We start from the raw sequence: 19,562 nt of genomic DNA on the forward strand, positions 1-19,562 counted from the left end.
TGAAAAAGAGGGGGCATAAAGGGGGGATACTGTAGCGCCAGCGTCTCTGCACTCTGCCTCCCTCCACTGGCAGAGACGCCGACTCACTCACCGCCGCGGTCCCACAGTTCCTCCCTCCTCTTCTGCTGATGTCTGGGGTACGCGCATGGCACGCAGATACCCGGGCACTGTGCTTAGGGCAAGAGCTCCCTGCTTCTTAAAGGGGCAGCACGTGCCATCCTAAAGTGTCCTCAGCCAATGGCTGAGAGACAATTGCTATTTGCAGCACCTCCACAGAGGTGCCTGTGCAACGTTGTTAGTTTGTTTCTTAACTCTTGCTAGTTCTCAGGTCCCAGTGCTCATATCTTGCTATAACTGTCCTGTACATAAGTCATGCTCGCCTACCTGTACATCAGTAGTGCCCCCAGCCTGCCTGTGTGTCTGTAGTGCCAGTCACTATACCAGCCGTGCCAGCCAGTACTTGACAAGTCTACTATTCCTGGCCGTTCCTGCCTCCTGTCCCTTGGGGGTCAGCTGCCATCCACCCGAGGTCAGTCCTAGTGTAGCACCTGGTCCCACCTCCCTCGTCTCTACTCGGATCGCAAAATCGGCAGCCACCCTGCATCAGAGGTTGGACTTTGTGAGACACCTAGTCACGCCCCTCCAAGCTCTCCTCTTATCACAGCACAGTCGTTCCACCACCCAGTCCGTTACAGCTTTTATGGCCAGTGGGTTCCTCTCTCTTGCCTGTAGAACGCAAGCTGTTATGGCCAGCGGGGTCCTCTCTCCTGAAGAGTGTAAGTTTTTATGGCCAGCGAAGTTTTCTCTCTCATGTAGAGTGTAAACTCTTATGGCCAGCAGGGTCCTCTCTCTTGCCTGTATAGTGTAGAGATGAGCAGGTCGATCTGCTGCGGATTGACTGAGTCAAACTACCTGAAATTCTCTGGTCCCTGTGAGTTCAAACACTTCGATTCACTAATCCATTTCACACACTCTTGAAGACTCAGAAAGCGATGTGATGACATTAGATGCAAACGCTGGCTTCCCTATAATGCCTTACTACTATCACATCACATGGTCTAGTGCAGCCAATCAGGGGGGACCATCACAGCCACTAGTAAAAGATGAGAGCCAGCCAAGAGGCTGGCTAGTGAGAGGAGGTCAGAGTGGACAGCTCTGTCATCCAACATAGGAATTAAAAAATACTAATGTGATTGTAGTGAAATATTGAAGCGCTGAAGCATATAGAAAATGGTAGCAGTAATCTCAATCTCTGGATAAGTGATAGGGAAGTGCTGAACCTGTATAGTCAGCATCACTGTGAAGTAATTGATCTGTGATATAACCCAGTAGCAGCACCTTAACACCAGCATTTTTTTTATTCTTCACACACTGAAAACAAGGAGGGTAGTTTAATACTCCTCTATCCTAATTTTGCCATTAAAGAAAAATCCTGAAACCACGGCTTGTGTGTCACAGAAAGTGTGCTTTCGGGCTTGGGAGATAGGTAAGCCATATTTTTTAAGCAACAAAAGAAAAAAATCCACAATTCAGAAACTTATACACAACGGTCTGCTTCACAAAGCATAGAATTTTAGTTATGGTCGGATGGCACAAATAGAAAATATCTATAAACTGAAAGCAAAAAAAGGGTAATTTTTTATATAACTGTTTTTAAAAGTACAATTTAACATGCGTGCTGCTGTCTTTGACACAAGTTCCTTTCCATGCGTGTACCTACCAACCAATATGGTATCTTTGGTTATGTTTTTTTTTTTTTGTTGGGAGGGCCAGGAGAGGATAATGGATTAAAAAACAAAAAATTTGATTGTAAAAACATTATATACACGTTTTTACTTTCTGAAAACCTGTTCTAGATTCCAATATGGAGAACTGTACTTTTCACAATATATTTTTTTTGAGAGAGTATGAATTTGGGATTTCAAAGAATACATATAAATTATCACATTGGTTGGAGAATGGAAGAATAAGGCTATGTGCCCACGATGCAGAAATGAAGCAGAAAATTTCTGCAGCATTTCTGCATCTCCCTGGCAGAAAAAACGCATGCGGATTGTACATGCGTTTTTCCTGCGAAATACATGCGGATTCACATGCGCTTTCAAAGCGATTTTAGCATCACTTTGAAAGTGCTTGACAACTAGGTCACACTATATAAATCCATGCAAACAGCATGGATTTATATAGTGTGACCTTTAGAATGGTTAAAAATAAAAAAAATAAACCTTGATACTTACCTTCCGATGGCCCGGCGTGCGTTGCTGCGCTCCTTCCTGGCTGCCAGCTGATCGCGGGACACTGCACTGAAAGACCTGCAGTCACATGACTGTGACGTCAGCGCAGGTCCTTCAGTCTGCTGGCAAGCACAGGGAAGGAGACCAGGGGCCGTCGGAAGGTGAATATAATCTTTATTTTTTATTTTATTCTTTTTTTTACAGTTTCTATGGTACCTGCATGTGAAGGAGAGTCTTCTCTTCTCCACATTCGGGTACCATCCGCACATTAGAACGCGCCAATTGCGCAAGTACAGATGCAATCTTGCAGAATTGGCGCGTTCTAATGCAAGTCAATGGCGGCGAAAAAGCAGCGCTTCCGCAAAATTAATGGACATGCTGCGGATTTTTGAGCGCAGCATAAACGCTGCGGAAAAATACGCAGTATGGGCATTGAAAGTGCGGAATTGCATAGGGGACCATGGCAGAAGGCTTACCATGCGTTTCCCAAGCGTTTACGCTGCGGAAAATTCCGCAGCAAAAACGCTTGAAAAACGCATCGTGGGCACACAGCCTAAGGGCGATGAAGGCGCTGGAGTTCATATTCATTCTGGAGAAAAGTCAATTGCTAAAGCTTAAAAGTTTTATGACAGGCTTTAAATAGAGAAAAAAAAATAAAAAAATAATTTTGTGGGAAAAAGAACTTTGTGAAAATTTGCCGTAATTAGAGAATTGTATCTAGGCTATTTAATTCCAAAATGAGGGAACAGGATGGGCCAACCTCTGCTACAGCAAAAAGTAAAAAAGTAAATGGGAGGAAGAAGTATGGCCGATAAATGAAGAGCAATTGCCTACAATACTAAGACTTTGCTTTATAGAGTATAAAATTTGGCAATTGTTCATTATACATAGGATTCATTTAACATCAGAGGCATTGTAAATGCAAAATAACAAAGGGTTCTACAGGTCAGATTACATTGATTGATCTGGGATGTATGAAGAGAAGCATAAAGGGTAGATCACGTGAAGTAATTATCCTCTCTACTCCTACTTGGTCAGACCTCATTTGGAATACTGTAGCCACCTCTGGGCACCACATTTTAAAAAAGACATTGAAAAACTGAAATGTTCAGAGAAAAGCGACCAGGATGGTGAGCAGACTGCAAACTATGTCCTACGAGGAACGATTAAAGGATCTGGGAATGCTTAGCTTGCAAAAAAGAAGGCTAAGAGGAGACTTAGTATCGGTTTACAAATATCTGAAGAGATGTCACATTGTAGAGGGGTCATCCTTATTCTCATTCGCACATGGAAACACGAGAAGCAATGGAATGAAACTGAAAGGGAAAAGATATAGATTAGATATTAGAAAAAAACTTTTTGACAAGTGAGGGTGATCAATGAGTGAAACGGGCTGCCACGAGAGGTGGCGAGTTCTCCTTCAATAGAAGTCTTCAAACAGAGGCTAGACAAGATATCTGTCGTAGATGGTTTAATGAATCCTGCATTGAGCAGGGTGTTAGACACAATGACCCTGGAGGTCCCTTTCAACTCTAACATTCTATGATTTTGAGTGACACCAATCAGAATGTTCTAGTTATGCTTTAAAGTGCAAAATATTGCAGGTTAAGTTATTGAGGTATTGTTTAAAATATCCAATAATATGTGTATAAGGGTATAGAAAAAGAAATCAGTTCCCAGTGTTGGAGAAAAAAACTACTATACATAGCATGGAAAGTGATTTAAAAAAAACACAGATCCCACCAGATGTTCCTACAGAGACGGAATGGATCATAGAGGTAATTAGAAACTTATGAACATATTTATTATTGTAAAATAGACAAGTTAAAGACAACTGTAGAAGACGTGTAGAAAAATTTTTATTCTGCTTTTATTTAGGGGGGTTGCAATACTTTTGTGTATGTAGCGTATACATAAATTATTTTCAGATAACAGATATCTATTAGTAATCACATATATTTTTCATTAAAATGTAAGTTCTAATTTGCTTTCCCTGTCTCATTTAAGTATTTTTCTTTACTTTAACTCTGTTTTCTTCTACAATTTGTCAATAAAATATATGGTTTCCATGTGAGATTTTTTGTTGATCAAGAAAATATGATTTTCAAAACCATTTCTCACCTAATTCTCGTTTAAGAAGATGGATGACATTTGTGAGTAAAACATTTCCCACATTCTGAACATGAAAATGGCTTCTCCCCTGTGCGAGTTCTCTGGAGACTAATAAGATGCGATTTCTGGTTAAAATATTCCCCACATTCTGAATATCAAGATAGCTTCTCCCCTGTGTGAGGTCTTTTCTGGTGTCTAACAAGACTTGATTTATCTGAATAACTTTTCCCACATTCTGAACACGAAAATGGCTTCTCCCCTGTGTGAGTTCTTTTATGACTAGCAACATGTGATTTCACTGAAAAACATTTCCCACATTCTGAACATGAAAAAGGTTTCTCGCCTGTGTGAGTCCTTTTATGAATAACAACATGTGATTTCTCTGTAAACCATTTCCCACATTCTGAACATGAATATGGCCTTTCCCCTGTGTGACTTTTCTGATGTCTGACAAGATGTTGTTTATCTGCAAAACATTTCCCACATTCTAAACATGAAACAGCGTTCTCCCCTGTGTGAATTCTCTGATGAGCAACAAGATTTGATTTATCTGAAAAACATTTCCCACATTCTGAACATGAATATGGTTTCACCCCTGTGTGAATTTTCTGGTGTTTAACAAGATTTGAATTCTCTGAAAAACATTTCCCACATTCTGAACATGCATATGACTTCTCCCCTGTGTGAATTTTGTGATGTATTTTAAGAGATGATTTATTTGCAAAACATTTCCCACATTCTGAACATGAATATGGCTTCTCCCCTGTGTGAGTTCTGTTGTGTCTAACGAAAGTTGATTTATCTATAAAACATTTCCCACATTCGGAACATGAATATGGCTTTTCCCCAGTGTGTTTTTTCTTATGTCTAAGAAGACTGGATTTCTGATTAAAAGGTTTTCCACACTCTGAACAACAAAATCTGTTCTCCTCTGTGTGAATTTTTTGATATGAGACAAAAGGCGTTTCAAGGGAAAAACTTTTTCCATATTCTAAACATGAAAATGGCTTCTCGGCTGTAAGAGCAGTTTGATTTTTAATGTCTCTTTTGTGATTTTTATTCTTCTTAATAGTCTGTGCTGAATCAGAAGATAGGAGCTGTTTAAAAGGATCAGATGATAGATCTTTGCTGTGAAGGGATGATGGTATATCTGGAGTAATGACATTCACTTCAGTTATATCTTGTGTGATAGCAATGACATCTGATTTCAAAATTGAAGATTGCAGGTGTTCCTCTGATCTGATACAGTTATCGGCTAAAAATAAAACCAATTATTATTTTTACATTTCCTTAAAAATATTTTTATAATATTTCTACATTAAATATTTATAACACCAGCCAGTTATATACCAAAATTCAGTTATTTACTAAGACAAAAACAGTCACAATCTAACAGTATACCTCAGAACAGGAACCAATAGAGCACGATCTTAAACCCTCTTTGTTCATTCTGCCTCCCACACATTGGAATAAAAAGGCACCAAAAAATGTTATGTAGCCCAAAATGATACCAATAAAAATTTGTACTCATCCTGCACTTACATCCATCATCTGTCAATGGAAAAATAGAGGGTTTCCACATTACAAGTAGCTAAAAGACTCTTGAAAAGCAACATGGCTTCCATAAACCAATCCAGAAAAATCCGCACTCCCAAAGCCAAATGCCCCCCTCACTTCTGAGCCATGCAGTATGCCCAAACACTGTTAACATCCACATGCTTGGCATTGCTGTAGCAGTAACCAGATAAAATTATAGCGTGTTTGTGTCCAGAAGCACAACACTATTTGTTGGGCACCAAAATGGCATATTTGCAGTTTTTACTCTGGAACATCCACTGACCTAATTTCCAGAAAGTATCTGAGGGGCTAAAATAGTCACTAATGCTATAAATGAATTCCCTGAGGAGTATAATTTCCAAAATTGGGGTCTTTTTATGGGGTTTTCTGCCGTAATGGGAGATTAAGTACAAATAGTGCCCACAAACCATTCCAGCAAAATCTGCGTTTCAGTATCCAAAAGGTGCTCCTTCCCTTCCATGTGCCCACACAATAGGATATTGTTGGATTCAAGAGAAATTGCAAGATAATTTGTGGGGTCCATTTTTTCCTATTACCCCTTGTTAAAATAGAAAAATTGGGGCTACATCAACATTTTAGTGAAAAAAAAAAAAGAATGTTTAACTTTTGCATTCCACTTTTTGTTAATTCCTGTGAAGAACCAATGTGCACTTGAATGTGCTTTTTGATACTACAAGGAGTGCACTTTTCTAAAGTATAGTCCCCTCAAAGTCACTTCAAAAGTGATTTGATCCCATAAACACGATCAGTTTTTTTTGTTCACAAAAACTGAAAAGTCAGGATAAAAGGGATAGTTTGCTGTTATTGTACAAAAATTCACACTGTCTGAGTCATAAAAGCGAAGTTTTGCCAGAAAGACTGGACCTGGTCTTGTAGAGACCCTAAAAGAAAATTCAGCAGCACAGAAGGGAAAAAATTTGCTGTCATTTGGCTTTTTAGTTTAGAGATCTGAACCCCATTCAAGGGGCTAGATAGATCCTCAGGGCTATAAATTTAGGCTGAAACAGATGTAACTTCAAACAGACGGACTTACAATGCCCAAGGTAAAAAGAACAGTTTTGGGCAGAGGAGTATGCAGTGGTTTAGCATCAGAATGGTGACTACTTGATTGTGCTATGGCCGGACTACAGCGCTGATAAAGCAGACAGTCAGTGAGCGAGAAGAATCTGTGACTTCTCTGCTTTTAGTGGTTACTACTCACCGGGGTAGTCATATGTAGGAATCTCCTTTTTACACCTATCCTCACCCGCCACATATGTCCCTGTAGTATTACTATGGGTCAGATCTTTACCCTGAAACAAATATTGTAAAAGAAAGATGGAGAAGTCACATGTATGATCAGCTCTAATCCGGTCATCTCCACCGTTCTCATTACACAAAGTATAAAACATATAATACTGGTGGATAAAACAAGATTGAACACAAGACCTTCACAGCAGTCTGCCCATTATAGAGGAGATCTCATGACTCCTTCTCTCCATCTACCTGATGATCCTGAGGAACATTGGGATTTTCTGGTTTACAGTCCGGTGGAAGAAGAGGACGGGGACATCTCTCTGGCGTTGTCCTCTTCCTGGATAGAACTGGAGGAAACACATACAGGGGCTGAATTCATTCTTTACATACAGATAATTATAGGCCAGGTGTATTTAGTCCTGTCTATTACCTGGTGATGTGAAGGGCTGGGGAACCTCCATCAGGACGTCCTTGTACAGATCTTTGTGTTCTTCTAAATACTCCCACTCCTCCATGGAGAAATAGACGGCGACATTCTGACACCTTACAGGAACCTGACACACACAATGATACCGTCATCACCCTGATCCCTTTATAGCGTTATTGTATAATGTTCCAGCAGTGTCACCTCTCCAGACAGCAGCTCAATTATCTTGTAGGTGAGTTCTAGTATCTTCTGATCATTGAGGTCGTCATGTATCAGGGGGTGAGGTCGAAGCCTCGTGATTGGGCTCAGGGGTCTTCCCCATCCCTCAGACACAGGGGCCTGACAGCACTCACTAGAGGTCTTCTTGACTACTGCTGTGTAATCCTGGTTATGGAGAGACACATTAATAAATCTCACTACAGACATTTCCACAGTCCTCACCTCTCCAGTTCTGTCCATCTGTTATTCCCATAGATAAGAATGATGTAATGTGACGTCATCAGAATCTCTCACCTCTCCAGTAAGCCGGAAGAGGATCTCTAGGGTGAGGTGTACTATCCTGTCCACCATCTTGTTGTTGTCTCTATCCATCCTTGATGGGTGAATCAGGAAAATTCTCTTATATAGAATATCTCCACTGAGAGGAGCCAATATTGTAGGGACCTGAATGAGGAGAAGATGAGCCAATGTAACATCATAAAGAATCCTGTGTGCGACGACACAGCTTCTAATCTTAATTAGCCAGACGTCTAGATTTGTTAGGTCAAGAGAAATACATTCAAAAGTCAACACAAACACAATAGTGTATGTGTTTCTTTGGCTGGTCAAGGTGGTCAGTGACTCAGGGTAGAACAATAGTGATTGTTAACATGCTTATTACATATTGTACTAAGCCAGCTAGTTGTTGATTTACAGAGCAGGGGGATACCAACTATGTAAATTGATTAAATGCTCAAACAATGAGACCTGCACCTTTCCCCCTGACCTGTGAATGATGACTGTGACGAAACAGCTTATCTTAATCAGCAATATGTCTTAATTAGCAAAATTATACTCCCCTTCCGATGGCCCCCCGGTCTCCTGTACGGTGCGTCCGGTGTCTTCGGCGGCTCGCGGTGCTCTAAAAAAGGACCTTCCATGACATCATTTAGTCATGTGACAGGTCACGCGACCGCCGTCAGCGGTCGCCTCACCTGTCACATGACTAAATGACGTCATGGAAGGTCCTTTTACCACCGCGAGCAGCCGAAGAGCCAGCAGCACCGCTGGGAGCAGACAGGGGGCCATCAGAAGGTAAGTATATAGGTTTTCTTTTATTTTAATTATTTTTTAACTACAGGTACTATGGTACCGGGGTCTGGAGGAGAGTCTCCTCTTCTCCAGACCTGGGTACCATCCGTGCATTGAATTGCATAATATCCACATGTGTTGGTGTAGTCATGCGGATGTTATATGGTCTAATGCAAGTCAATGGCGGTGATTTCGCCGTGATTCCGCAAAATGGTTGTGCTGCGGATTTTTCCGCAATGATAATCCGCAGCGGAAATTTCCGCAGCATGTGCACAGCACATGCGGATTACCATTGGTAAATTGGCAAACAACTTAACATGAGTTTTTAATGTGTTTTCACGGCGGAAATGGTGCCACGGAAAAGCATTAAATCCGCATCGTGGGCACGCAGCCTTATAATCCGGAAAATACGATATATACACACATATATTTATTTTTTTTACAAATGTTTAACCCTTTTTTGCACCACAATGTACATGGACATCATAAGGATAGCACAAACATAGCTCCAACTGAGATCCCTGCAGTTTAACCATGTGCTGCTGTTAAAAGCAATCATGGCATCTAAGAAGGTTGGCAGATGTAAAGGGCTCTGTTGTGCTGCTCAATGCACCCATCCAAATATTAGATCATGGGGAGCTGCAGAGTTGCTATGTGAGATACAAGACTAATAATGGCCATTGGATTTGTCATGTACAAAAGCCTATTTTTCTTTCCTGTGGTATTCACTGACATTTTGTGCCAAATTCTTAAAAATGTCACCTCTTGTTCATGAATATTGTGCAATTGGCTGTTAAGCTACTGGTCTAAAAATACATTGGAAAGACCTGGAGCCCTTTTTAAAATGGGCACCCTATTAGCTTTGGGCAAGTCGGTCGGCACAGTACCAGTCACAGTACAGGGGCAGAATAACTGAACGGAGTACCTTAAGAACCCTTGAATGCAGCGCATCTGGGCCGATGCCTTGTTCACATTGATTTCATGTGACTGATTTTGGACCATATGTACATTTAGTGAACAAAATATCTTAGATGACATATTGGGCACGCTAGGATTGACTACATCTGCCGCTGTCTCTCTGTTATATACAAATCAAAAGCCACTTAGTAATTCTGCCTTCTCTTGATTCTCAGTGACCAACTCCGGGTTAATATTATTTAGAACCAAAACAAATAAAGTCCAGCGGAGGAACCCTTATTTCAGCATTTTATTTAAAATCTTTTTATTCTTCAACAATCCTTAAAAGATCATTCCTTTTCGGACCAGGTATGTAGATAGAGTGGGCACTTTATGGCAGTGTAGAGGACACCGCTGTCTAGGAACAGACTATGCGTTTCAACCATATAAGGTCTTCTTCTAGGTCTAGGTCTAATAGTTGATTAGACCTAGAAGACGACCTATAAGGTTGAAATGCGTAGTCTGTTCCTAGACAGCTCTGTCCTCTACACTGCCATAAAGTGCCCACTCTATGTACATACCTGGCCCGAAAAGGAATGATGTTCTTTTAAGGATTGCTGAAGAATAAAAAGATTTTAAGAAAAATGAAAAAAAATAAGGGTTCCTCCGCTGGACTTTATTTGTTTTGGTTCCAAGTGATTGCAGGAGGGTGTGCCTCCCTCATTTCCGTGCGGATCCCTGGCAGATGATCGGACGAAGGAGAAACTACGATCTGGGTAAGCTGGTTACTATTGACTTTTTGCATGAATATTATTTAGAGGACTCATCTGTCCGAACCTTTATTTTTTTTGCATTTATATATTTAAAGAGTTTCTTTAGTTTTGTTTTCATTGGTTCCTGCAATTCACTTAGTATTTTAGCTGACTGATTACTCTTTTACAGATTCTGTTTAGCTCTTTGTAATTTTAAAGTCTCGAGTCAACCCCTCAAATTTATACAATACATCAACATAGAAATTGCACCTGGTGAATTGGAATTGGTGAAATCACAAGATGGAGACATTTTACTGATATGGAAATGTTTGGAAAATTTTGCTTCTATTGTTCTAACATATCAATTTATTGATTATCGCGTATGAGCACCATGCATAGAAATCCCCGCACTTACACCCTTGGTTACTATCAATTAGGTTACTAGTGGTTGTCTGAGGAATGTTCTGCCACGCTTAATGTACTTGGGCAAATCATCAAGATCCACTGTTGGCAGCCCCCTGTACAATTGCCACCAACGACGTCCCAGAAATGATGATGGATGAGTTCAGAAACGCTGCAGCCATGGTAGCATGATCAGACCACACAGGCTGCTCACTGTAGCACCAACATGTGTCCTGATGTTCTGTTGATAAATGTTTCCTAATACACTCTGTAGAAATGACCGCACCACTGGTTCCATGATCAAATCAAAATAATGCTGTTAGCGTACTGGGAATAATTACTAGAGGGGTCCGGCTAGAGAGAGGTCACTATAGAGTCTCTAAAAATTATGTACCCAACATAATCTCCGAAGTAAGACAGGTGTGAGGTTCCCTCATGAAGGCCTCTTCATGGCATTTCCAATTTCTTCAGATTAATCTCCAGCTATCATTGTATCCAAGGCAAAAGCGGGACTGTCATGCTAGAGTAGCTACTCACTCGGGATAATAGGTAAAGCTAAATTCTGCACATGATCCTGACGGTTCCTGTACAGACTAGAAATACTGACTCCACAGTCCCTAGTGGTTCCTGTGTGAGCAGAGATAGCCCTAACCACAGACTAGAAGATGGCAACTTGGACCAATGCTGCCTAAAAGGCTGTCGAGGGCTTCACGTTCCTCCTAAAGAACCGGAGGGCATTGCAGAGTGTGAATTACCTACAAAAGGAAAGATCCCAGGGTGAGTAAAATAAACCACTAAAAACAAAATAAAGTATAAAGTACATATTGTTACAAAATATGCTCCCTACTTCCTAAAAAGAAATAGAAGATAGGTGCAGAGCAAAGAACAGAAACAGCAAAGAGATAAACCCTAGCTGGAAAATCACTGACTTGCTTTAAACTACAGAAGAATGGGGTCGTAATCCAAATGAGAATATCACCAGCAAGAAATGCCAGCGGGGGAAAGAATATAAAGCCGCACCCAAAAGGTAATAGGGCAGACAGATGAAAACACCTGTGTTATGCTAAACAGACTGCAGCCAGAATAGCAGAACCTAAAGACCCGAAAAAACAGGCGTGTCTGCTATGGCTCGGCGGACAGAGAAGCCGACCAGAAAGCACACTTTCAATGGTTCGAACTCAGGAGCATGACAGACTCATTGCTAAAGAATATAAACCTTCATTCACGTATTACTTTGCACCATAATAGCCTTTGCGAGCAGTGGCGCAAGGTCAATGGAGTGTATGTGGCCAGACCACTGTCTCTTAGCCAAATGTTGTGCAAACACCTAGTTCTGATGGTTTGTGTAGACACTGTTTGACGCATTATATTCGGTTAGTTTCATCTAATTAGACTTGCAGTACAGAGTGGATCAATCGTGGAACCAACTGTACGTCTATTTTTCAACATGTCAACCCCACACTGCATGTTGCTGGTAGTACTGTGAGCAGCCTGTGTGATTAAGAATTCTCTCTCCCAAACCCCTCTTCCCTCTCACCCCTCCCCTATAGTATTGGTCAAAGGACCAAGAGCTCTCTGTATGCCAATTATCAACCCAGAGCAGAAGTAGCTTAAACAAATACTAGCACAAGAGAGGTGCTACAACCCAATTAAAATGCGAGAGTATTTTTCATCGGCAGAGGCAGGGGATAATTAGACACAGGCTTGTGACAATTTAGATGTAGCTGAGGAAATTCTATTCCCAGGACGTCAAAGGGAATTTAATAGAGATTCCCAGGACATCCGGCACCGATAAGAAATATGGAATAACTAAAGTTCCATACGTCCGATAATAACGGGACCAATAATTTTAGTGGCAGGGTCAGCCAAGGAACAATATGCTTATTTTTCCATAGCTGAGAGCCCCTCTGGGGAGCGGTAATGCATAACTACCAGAATAACGGATCGCAGCTACACCATGCGTGGTCTCTGTGGAAGGGTAAATTCATAACGTAAAATATGGTGTCGCTTCTGCAAGCAACCAGGGATAAGTTATCGTGGAAGTTAGATACTTTAATAAAAACATGAAGGGTGGAGCCCGAGCCCACATGATGTCATCACAGGGGTGTGTGGGCCGGTCTCCCCCCTCAGCATAAAAGAGCCAACTGAAGATTGATCCGTATTCATTGCCAGGGGGGTATAGATACTATATGCAATGGATCGCGTTCGATAACGCTCAAATCAAAATCGGGGAGCCCCTCCTCCAGCTATACTGATTCGTCTCTGCGAACTCTATAGTAAGTTTCTTCTGTAATCTTGTTTATTTTATGTAACTGTCTATTCTTTACTGTAAATGTCCATTTGTAAAATCTTTGTATATTTTTCCTAAACCCTGCCTCCCTTTTTGGATTAAATATAAAATTTAATAGTTCTGTTGCTTTTGTCCTGTAATAGTTCCCTCCCCCCGAAGCCATATACGCTATAAGAAAGCAGGCTCCCAACCAGGCCTGTATTATAGTTTAAACTCGGCCGGTGGTGGCAGAGAATAATAATAATTGGGCTATCGTGAAGCTGGCAGTAACCATACGGTGGAGTATTCACATATTCCATGAGTTGGAGTCTAGAGGTGTGACGCCATAAGCTGCTCGCTTGCCGATAGCCAAGTAGTGAGTAATCGGGATCGTGTGCTCGAGATTCCCTGCTGAATCCTGACAAACTGACGGCAGGCAGCACTGAGATATTGTGTGATTTCCCCGGTGTCTCTCTGACGTCCTTGACAATGACCTGCAGCATTTCCAGACTTGTCTTCAATCAAGCACATCTGGGATGTCATTAGTTCATGATTATACAGGAGCTGCCAGCAGCGGATCCTGATGATTTACCCGATCGCATTCAGCGCTGAGGTTATTCCTCAGACAACCATAAATAATCTCACTGATAGCAGCCAAGGCTGGAAGTGCAGAGATCTCAGCAGGTGGAGATAATACTCCAGTCTGAATAAATCCAGATGGTTTGAAAATTTTGCTCAATTTGTATCACTATCTTACAGTAGCTTGTTTCAGTCAATGTCCTGAAGTGCAGCATTGAACCTGGGAAAACTAAAATTTTTGAAAATGTAGTGTTTTTACACCAAAAATTAATTTCTCAGTGTTTAATTCCCTATGTAATTCCACCTACAAGGTTTTCAACTTCCTCACAATCTTCTTCCCTTATTGCATCTTTTGCACTCACTTTCATATCACTCCTAACATACAGACATACTCCTCCTCCTTCTTTCCTACCTGTTTTTCCAAAAGAACGTAAAACCATGAAGATTTACAGCCCAATCATGGGAAGAGTCCAAGAGTCTCAGAAACACTCCTTTAGTTTGTGAATATACAATTTAAAGGCATTGGCCACATTAGGGGACTTTTTTTTAACCAAATTCATGTATTTTGGGCTACAAATCATTTTTGCAATTGGGTTTCATTACACCATTTGCCTGTCACGTAGTGACAAGGGACTGTGGGCACCTACCCAATCTCTCAAACTAGGGGCGCCTTAGGCTCTCTCTGTCAGCCTGATTACCCCAGATGGTGGAGATGCCGGGGTCTCGTACCTTGCTATACTCCTATCTTAGCCACCAAGGGAGGTGTGAGGCCAAAGTGTATTAAATAACAGTAACCAGAGAGGGGTAAACAGACTGGGATAAAAGAAAACTACTATCATACAAATACACTCACAAAAACAACAGAGTGGGAAACGGGAGGAATAGGAGGCATAAACCAAATGGGAGAGGATAAGGATAAACACACAAATCAACTCCACGCAGAAATCTCCTGAAAAACTCTCCAACTGCCTACTTCAAACACTGAAATTCTCTTTCAACTACAAACCAGGAAGTGGAAAAGCTATCACTGACAATTGCCAAGTGTCATTGGCAAGTACGTATATATATACCAGAGGAAAGTGGCCAACACTGAGACAATTAAGGATGGAGAGCTCCAGGAGATCAACTGAACTGACTTACCCTTGCAATAACAGAGCAAGGAAAACCTGCACTGTTTAATAGGATGGTGAAGCAGTTCTAATCATTGCAGGTGTTTGTGTAACCAGACCCAAGATCTTCTGACTGTAGTGCCGGCGTCCCTGCCCTCTGCTAGGCAGGGACGCTGCTCCCCTCACCGCTCTGCCCCGTGCCCGGCGTCCCTCTCCCGCTCTGCTGTCAGCGCGCGCTCCTTCCCGGCGTCCTCCTCCCGCTCTGCTCTCAGCGCGCGCTCCTTCCCGGCCCCTGTGCTTAGGGCGCGCGCGCGCTCCCCTCCTCTTAAAGGGGCCGCGCGCGCCGTCCTAAGGAGTCCCCGGCCAATGGCCGGAGGACTTCATCATATATAAGGCACCTCCTCCAAAATGGAGGTGCCCGAGCAATGTTGTTTGCACCTGTGTCTCACCTGTGCTTCAGCCCTCAGGTCCCGTTGCCAGTTACCTGCCAGTTACCTGTCAGATTCCTGCCTGATTACTTGCTACCTGTCTGCTAGTCTGAGGTCCGACGGTCTGCCTTACTACTCCTGTCAGTCTGTCTAAGGACCAGCCTGCCCGCTCACCTGGGAGCGCACCTCAGCTACCTGCCTGCTTGCCTGAGGTCCGACGGTCTGCCTTACAACTCCGGTCAGTCTGTCTATGGACCAACTTGCCCGCTCACCTGGGAGCGCTTCTCCGTTACCTGCCTGCTTGCCAGCCCGGAGGCTCCGTTGTCACGTGCTGTGACCACCAGCCACTCCAGACTCTTGCCCGCTCACCTGGGAGCGCTTCTCCGCTACCTGCCCGCTTGCCTATCCGGAGGCTCCGCTGTCACGTGCTGTGACCACCAGCTATTCCAGAGACTCTTGCCCGCTCACCTGGGAGCGCTTCTCCGCTACCTGCCTGCTTGCCTGCCCGGAGGCTCCGCTGTCACGTGCTGTGACCACCAGCTATTCCTGAGACTCTTGCCCGCTCACCTGGGAGCGCTTCTCCGTTACCTGCCTGCTTGCCTACCTGGAGGCTCCGCCGTCACGTGCTGTGACCACCTGCTATTCCAGAGACTCTCGCTTGCTCACCTGGGAGCACACATTCTCCATCTGCCTTGCTAGCCTACCTGGAGGTTCAGCCATCTCAGGTCGTACCTACCCTTTATCCAGAGACTGCCCCGATCACTTGCCGTGTCCTCCTGCCCGTACACCCAGAGACTGTCCTGGTCACCTCCTGTGACTGCCTGCCTGGTCGCCACCCGCTCCCTTACAAGGACCGCCCCCTTGTATTGTAGCCCAGAGGTTCCGCCTCCCAGACCCGTTACAGTTTGCTCGGGCCATGGAACCCGGTGGCACCCAAGCTCCCTCGCTCTCGGACCTGTGTCATGAACTGTCCCGTCAAAGGTCCCAACAGGAGTCCATCCTGGGTCACCTGCGGAATGTCAATACTCGCCTGGACACTCTGACTGCTCCACCGACAACCTCCGCCAGTGCCATGTCTCGCAATCCGGCAGCTCCGCTGCCCACTAATACCATGGTATCCTACCCCGGACCCCGGCTTTCTGCACCTCCTCGCTTCGGAGGCGACTCCGTCCAGGCTCGGGGCTTCATAAATCAGTGCACCCTGCACTTTGAACTATTGTCCCACCAGTTTAACTCCGACCGAGCCAAAATTGCATTCATCATGTCCCATCTCACCGGGGAGGCTCTGGCCTGGCTAAATCCTCTGTGGGAGAGAGGAGACCCCCTGGTGTCCAACTTGCCTGCTTTTCTCACGGCTTTCCGGAAAGTCTTCGACGAACCCGGACGGAAGACCTCATCCGCATCATCATTGCTACGCCTCCGTCAGGAAAGCCTCACCGTGGGCCAATATGCCATACGGTTCCGTACCCTTGCCTCGGAGCTGGCCTGGGATAACGACGCTCTGGTTTCCGTCTTCTGGGAGGGTCTGTCCGGCCGTATTAAAGATGAACTTGCCGGTCGGGACATTCCTACCACTCTCGATGACTTAATAACTCTTGCCACCCGGATTGACCTACGGTTTCAGGAGCGTGCCAGAGAGGTCACCCGTGAGAGGAGGTTACTACGTCTAGCTCCTACTTTTCAGAAACCCGTCACTCCTTCTGTCTCTAACCAGGTACACCCTCCTGAGCCTATGCAGGTCGACCAGACCAAGATGGTCAAGACCCGTCAGGACTTACGCCGTGCCGAGGGGACCTGCTTCTACTGTGGCAGTAAGGAGCACCGGATCCGTGCCTGCCCGGAGAGGTCGGGAAACGCCTGTGTCTAGGTTCGCTCAGAGAGGTCCACCTAGACAAGAATAAATCCTCTCCATCCCTGCTGTTGTCAGTTTCAATCGTCTACGGGGAGAACCGTTATTTCGAACTAGCCCAACTGGACTCTGGAGCAGCCGGGAATCTTATTTCACAGTCCCTGGTAGAGAAATACCGCATCCCCACCAAACCTCTGGCTGTACCCTTGTCTGTGGCTGCCGTGGATGGGGGGCTCTTACCACGCCCCATCCAACTCATCACCGAATCCATTACTCTGCAGGTGGGAATGCTGCATTCTGAAAGTATCTCCTTTCATGTTCTGCCTGGACTCTCTCACGCCCTCTTGCTAGGTCTGCCTTGGCTCCAGAAACATGCACCCGTGCTTGACTGGCAAACCGGAGAAGTCCTTCGCTGGGGACAAGACTGTCATAAATCCTGCCTGGTTCCCGTCCATCCCGTCCGTCCCTCTCCTACCCCAGCTAATCTACCTGGACTTCCGATTCCTTATTGGTCTTATGCTGATGTCTTTAATAAAAAGGAGGCAGAGACATTACCCCCTCATAGACCATACGACTGTCCCATCGACCTGTTACCCGGTACTACTCCTCCCCGTGGGCGTATTTATCCTTTATCCGCTGCTGAGACCCGGTCGATGTCCGAATATATTGAGGAGAATCTGGCCAGGGGATTCATCCGGAAATCTACCTCCCCGGCGGGAGCAGGCTTCTTTTTCGTCAAAAAGAAGGACGGCTCTCTCCGTCCCTGTATAGACTATAGAGGCCTAAACCAGATCACGGTGAAGAATAAGTACCCCCTTCCGCTCATTCCAGAATTATTTGATCGTCTGAGGGGGGCTAGAATCTTCACCAAACTAGACCTCCGTGGGGCGTACAACCTGGTTCGTATCCGTCAGGGGGATGAATGGAAGACGGCATTCAACACCCGGGACGGCCACTATGAATACCTGGTAATGCCCTTTGGTCTCTGTAACGCTCCTGCCGTCTTTCAAGAGTTGGTCAATGACATCTTCCGGGACCTTCTCTACTCCTGCGTAGTGGTGTACCTGGACGACATCTTGGTCTTCTCTCCGGATCTCCAGACTCACCGGAGGGACGTTCGTCAGGTCCTGCTCAGGCTCAGGCAGAATCACCTCTTCGCTAAATACGAGAAGTGCCTCTTTGAGCAGACCTCGCTTCCGTTTTTGGGCTACATTATTTCTCAGACCGGCCTACGAATGGATCCAGAGAAACTGTCTGCCATCGAGAAATGGCCCCGACCGGAGGGGTTGAAGGCCATTCAGCGGTTTCTGGGCTTCGCCAACTACTACCGCCTCTTCATACCACACTTCTCTTCCCGGACTGCCCCAATTTCCGCGCTCACCCGTAAGGGTACTAATCCCAAAGAGTGGCCGCCCGAAGCAGAAGAAGCCTTTCTTTCCTTAAAACAGGCCTTCTCTTCCGCCCCGGTGCTGCATCGCCCAGACGGCAATAAGCAGTTCTTCCTGGAAGTGGACGCCTCCTCCTCTGGAGCTGGAGCGGTACTTACTCAAAAATCTTCTTCCGGGAGGATGGTAACTTGCGGCTTCTTCTCTAAACTCTTCTCCTCCTCAGAGCGCAATTATTCCATAGGAGATCGAGAGTTATTGGCCATCAAACTGGCATTGGAGGAGTGGCGTTACCTGCTTGAGGGGGCTCTTCACCCGGTAATTTACACTGACCACAAGAACTTGGCTTACCTCCAGCATGCCCAGAGACTTAACCCGCGCCAAGCCCGGTGGTCCTTGTTTTTTGCTCGTTTTGATTTTGTCCTTCATTTTCGCCCGGCTGACAAAAACGTCAAGGCGGACGCCTTGTCTCGATCCTTTCTGGTATCTGATCTCGAGGAAGATCCGAAACACATAATCGATCCCGCCAGAGTAATGCAGGTGGCTCCCGTGAGTCTAAATCGTCTCCCTCCCGGAAAGACGTTCGTATCAGTACCTGATCGGGAGAAGATCCTTCACTGGGGTCACTCGTCTAAACTGGCTGGCCACGCTGGTCAGAAGAAGACCCTCCAGCTTATTTCCCGGCACTACTGGTGGCCTACCCTGCACAAGGACGTAATAGACTTTGTTTCTGCCTGTGTGTCCTGCGCCCGCAACAAGGTTCCGAGACATCTGCCAGCCGGTCGCCTCCTTCCGCTCCCAGTACCTGCTGCCCCCTGGCAGCATATTGCAATGGACTTCATAACTGACCTCCCACTCTCTGCCGGTTGTACGGTCATTTGGGTGGTCGCTGACCGCTTCTCCAAGATGGCTCATTTCGTTCCCCTGCCAGGCCTCCCGTCTGCACCCGAGCTAGCTAGAGACTTTATTCGTCACATCTTCCGTCTTCATGGCCTGCCCCTCCACATCGTGTCGG

General features: G+C 44.9%; 1 protein-coding gene and 1 pseudogene across 1 annotated transcript in view; both read right to left on the reverse strand.

Moving 5' to 3' along the window:
• The window catches only part of LOC141270645 (uncharacterized), a 327,734-nt gene that overhangs the window by 129,777 nt on the left and 178,395 nt on the right, over positions 1–19,562 (reverse strand). The window lies entirely within an intron of this gene.
• Positions 1–19,562, reverse strand: part of LOC141270784 (uncharacterized) — a 116,657-nt pseudogene that overhangs the window by 84,725 nt on the left and 12,370 nt on the right.

The sequence above is a fragment of the Phyllobates terribilis genome, unplaced genomic scaffold (genome assembly GCF_046119375.1).
Source record: "Phyllobates terribilis strain yellow unplaced genomic scaffold, ASM4611937v1 Scaffold_5__5_contigs__length_657084704, whole genome shotgun sequence".
NCBI classification, from domain to species: Eukaryota; Metazoa; Chordata; class Amphibia; order Anura; family Dendrobatidae; genus Phyllobates; species Phyllobates terribilis.